This window comes from Nipponia nippon, unplaced genomic scaffold (genome assembly GCF_047370975.1).
Source record: "Nipponia nippon isolate SJK-2023a ecotype South Korea unplaced genomic scaffold, ASM4737097v1 scaffold_4, whole genome shotgun sequence".
NCBI lineage: Eukaryota > Metazoa > Chordata > Aves > Pelecaniformes > Threskiornithidae > Nipponia > Nipponia nippon.
In genome coordinates, this window is record NW_028262358.1 from 46,503,893 (window position 1) to 46,508,922 (window position 5,030).

A 5,030-nucleotide genomic window follows, 5' to 3' on the forward strand; every position below is an offset into this window, starting at 1 on the left:
TGCGCTTTACTGACAGAGGCACTCAGCAGCATTTTCCCCTTCTGTTAAGCGACCTTTTTGTTACATTTGTTGCTGCAAACAGATCCAAGCAGAATTAATGACAACAGTATTTTTTATGCTAATTGGAGGATTTCTAACATTTCCTTGTGAAGCAGTAGACAGAAATATTCCTGGATCCCAACTGCATTCCTTCATCCTCCACCTCCCTTAAATGTTGTCAGTAAAAACACTAACCTTTCTAGGTAGCATGGTGAGAAGACATTATGTGATGAATATTAAAAATAAATGCATGAGGTAAACCTGCTGTTATTTCTGATTGTTATATGAAGCATGAATAACACTAATTTAAATGTTGGCAACCAAAAAAGTGCAAAGGAATAAGAGAATGGTATTCACTTCTGGTTAAATGAAAGACGAGAAGTTGTTTCTGTGTTTTCTTCTTAACCACGACATTTTTTTCTTTATCGTCATTTCCCATAGCTTATATGAATTTGGAGCTGGTGAAATATACAACTCTGCTGTATGTGTCTGTCACCAGATCAAGAGGAAAATACAAACTTTTTATAATTTTGTACCTGTAGCAAATGTTTGTATTTTTTGAATTAGAAACAAACTGCTTTTTGTCTTTTGGTCCGACTAAAACTTTGTGTATTATTATTATTATTACCCTTTTGGAAAACCTGATGTATGAGTTTATGCTGTTTTACAGTTTCTAAATAAATTCTTACAACATTGCCAACAAATCCAGCATCAGTACCCTATTTATTATTACAAATTATTACAAAAAAATACGATATCATAATGTAGATGAGGCACTTGCGCAGGATGCACGCCTAACTCTAATTGTTGATACCTGCTTTGTTACCACAGTGAAGAATAATCCAGTAGCTGGGGAAAGCCAAGAGTCCTCCCTCAGAGCAACCATCTGTGCCTCAGCTTCAGACATACCCTGGATTCAGTGGCATGAAACACCTCTCCTTCTCAGCACCACTCCGTTCGCTCTGGCTCACGTTGGTTAGAGAGTACCTAGGGATGTGTTGTTTAGCTCTGACCCATCTTAGACACTTTGGGTGATTTCCCAGTCTCCAGAAATTTCTGATGCTGGAGTAAGCAGAGCCTGGAAGTAACTGTGACAGCAGTAGGGTCCAATTGGAAAGGCCTTTCTGCCAGACTGAGCAGAAAAGACAAAACTTTGTGAGGTGGTTTAAAATAACATACCATCTTGGAGCTGCACACCTCTATCAAGCAGATGCCTCGTGAGGGACCGAGCAGTGCTCCAGAGGCAGCACACTCAGCCCCTGCAAAAAGGCACTCATCGAAGCTATGCGACCCTCATAAACGTCTGTTAATAAAGCAGAATAAAGCATGCCGACACACTAACAGCAGCGCCAGGGTAAGGAACAGAAACCCGGCCAAAACAATCAGAAGTACAGACAGGAGTGTGGAGGCACCATCCTTCATGGCCCTTTTTTTTTTTCCTGCGGGAGACAACAACTTGGCATCATCTCCTTCATGGCAAAGGGTTTGACTGGGAGGAAGGATAATCACAATGGTTTTAGCATATGGTGAAATGGGAATAAAGCTAACTGTCACAGGGCAAGTCATGCGAAAGAGAGCAGATAAGGAGAAATCCTCGTATTCTTCCTTTATCTCTCATTCCTCTATTCAGCTGCAGGTAGAGGGCAAAATAAGATGGTCCCTGCTCTCCCTTGCCCATCATCAATCGCTTAGTCAACACTGGCTTTCGTGCATCAGTACATGCTCCAAAAGCAACACAGCTTGCTGCCTGAACATACACTTACATACTCTGTTAACTACTTCGTTAATTAATAACACATGCCAGTCCAGAGAAACACTAAGTGCATAACAGGTTCTCAACAGTTTTGTTTGCCAAATGTCGGTTGTTACCATTTTTGTTAATGCACCTAGTAACAAAATAGGACTGAAGGTACCATGTTTACCTGAGAACAGCATCCTGCAAGGATGTAGCATGGCCAGTTCAAATCACCTTGGGGATTTGATATAAAGCAGGAACCTATCACCATGTAACAGAAACCTTTCATAATGCATACCCACCAACGTTAAACGAGTGAGAAAATGCAAAATTTTTAATAAGATTTCCCCGCCCCAAGCTTTTACGTTCCACTGTCAGCTTGGCATTTCAGTTTACAACTTTTTATTTTAAGAACTGAATTTTTTTCAGCTTTTCTTTAACAGAACTTACAAGCTTGAGATCAGGACTGCAGAAATTAGACACTCCATTCTGACCAAGCTTCACTCCTAAACAGCTCTTGGCAGCTGTGGAGGTGGAAAGCGAACCCTTTAAATTACCAAAGCTGATTGAGGACATGAACTCCCACAACACATTATACCCAAAGCCAGCTGAACAAAACTTTTATCTGGAAGTGAGCTGTGAAAAACTGAGCTCAAAGACTAACGAGCAATTAAAAAAAACACAGGTTATCCCACAACATCCAAAGCCTATCTGTTGCCTCAACAAGTCTCGATGCTCTGTACTGTTATGCTTAGTGATTACATCTTCACACGCAATCGTGATTTGACATTTCTCTAAGTCTGTAACCAGATAGGATTGTCAATTCCAGTTTGAATCTGCAACCCACAGTGAATAAGAGGAAATCAAATGACACAATTATGAAATGTGTTAACAGCACTCGGCACCCCAACTCTGCACCCCCTCCTCTTCCCACATGGCTCCAGAAACGCTCCCTTCCGCTTTTTACCTGGCTCTCATCCCCTCCAGGCTCTCTCCCTCCTCTTAGTCCTCTCTGTGCTGGCGGGGCACTTCTCCAGGACCTGAAAGTAAGGTGGAAGGTGTGGGGGAAGGAGTGTGCCAGAAAGCATCCCTTTCTGTGGTGTGGCTCTCCCTGCCCCAGAATACTTTCCTATCCTGTGAAGGGGGTAGCCTCTGATGCTGCTGTTTGGGGAGAGGACCACACTGCTGTTCTCAAGCTGACGCAGACCTCGTGGCTCACTTAGGGTTAGACACCACCTCACTCAGGCTCCCAGGTGGCAGCAAGGAAGCGTGCCTTCCTTCCCCAGCCCGCAGGGGGGTATGCTGAATTTCACCAATATGCCTAAAAGTTTCTCCAGTAAGGGCTGTTTTCCTTCTCATGTACACCTGCTTCACTGCCAGAGCTGTTCAAACAAGCTCCAGATAATCTTACATCTAAACAACAGAGCATGAACTTTTTCCTCTGTCATTTAACAGTTAACCGTATTTTTGCCTCCCCCTAAAATATTTTTTCAGTTTCTTTAGCTTGAGGTAGAATGGAGAGGACATTTTGGAAGGTTACTAAACACTGCCATTTCTAACGGAAACACAACTTTAAAAACAAAAAAAATATTTAGCTACAGAGGACAAAACTGGTCTTTCAAAACACCAAATTGCTGAAATCCAAATAGCACTAAAACTTCAGTTTTGAAAAAGATTTCATAGAAAAGCCTTATGAGACACCGGAACACTGATCAAAACAAACACAAGTTAACCATGAATAACCAGTAGCTGTTGAGTGTCTATGCCTCATTTGGCTCAGTCTTACATGTTTTTTGTTTTTATAAACAAATCAGCCAAGCCACCAAACCACCATTTGAAACAGTGCTTATTTGGAGATCTCTGCAGAGATATACAAGTTGAGTCTGTAACTCTTACCTGGGACAAAATTTCAGAAAATCTCATTTTCATCCCAAAGCAGATAATTTTGAAACCTTAAGAGGTTTTGCTGGACAGGAAAACTGTTTGTTGTGCAGCTCCACTATCCACTAACAATTCACATAGATACAGAAACAGATGTATGCCTGATAAGTGTTTCAGAATACCTACTTCAAGTTCAGAGCAAATAAGGTATTGCTTTTTCCATATTCCTTCCAGATGAAAGCAAAGAGCTATATATTTTAATCCATCAATGGATGAAATGAATATTTTACTTATAGCCAGTAAGTTAATTCTGGCAAGCGAAATGCTTTCTTTAGCACATACTGATGAAGAAAAATAGCCTGTGTAACCTTCTTAATAAAAAGTCTTTATTTTTACTTATAAAATAGTAAATTCTCATATTCTCCCCAAGGCAGAACAGAAGATAAAAAAACCTGCAACAAAAAATAAGGTAAAAGAATTAGGACATGGCAGGACAGCGAGAGGCTCTGTAAGTCCATGTTTGTGACAATGTGAATTCTATCTTATGTGTATTGTCCATTTCACTCTGTATCATAAGTTCATTTGATAACTTTAGATGATTTAATTTTCTTTATGTCACAGCTTTGCAGAAGCAAGGTCCCATCTCTGAATTTTCCAACTTGTCCTGCAGGCCAAATGCTAGGCACCGATTTCTTCCTTTTGGCCTTCCTGAAATAGGAAGAGGGGAAAAAAATGAATTAAGAAAAACACCAGAAACTCACAAAAATGCTCAATATGGTGAAAAATGTCACGTATTTATGCAATCAGTGTTTGGTATTATAGAATATCAAATCATAGCAGGTAATGACCCTAGAACATATATTACCTGCACAGCCATTCAAAATTTGCAGCACATGACAGAACGAATTACATTTTAAAAGAAGTTTAAAAACAAAGACTTTCAGAGAGAGAAAGAAGATAAAGAGTACATTTCAGTGGACCTGCTACACTATAATTAAGAATGCCACTTCACCTTTCAAACCTCTATATACTGTAGCTTGTGTTTTGCAAAAATTCTTTCTCGGGACTCTGCGCGAGTGGCATACCCTGCGTCCGCACACAGGGATTTCCATCCATCTCGGCTCCAGCTGCAGTCTTAGGCACGTCAGGGCAGAACTGACACATTTTCAGTTAAGCTGCGTAACTAAGGCCTCTGAAACTGCTAGACACAGAGCAAGGTTACCATTTTGTGACTAACAGTTCTTCTGCAGTTGGAGAAGCTCCTTCCACTGTGATTTGCATGACTTCTAGTATAAGACTGTGCACAATTACGTAGGGGCAATACACTGGGGAGGCTATATAAAAGCAAGTTAATTTTAACCATGTTAAAAACAGC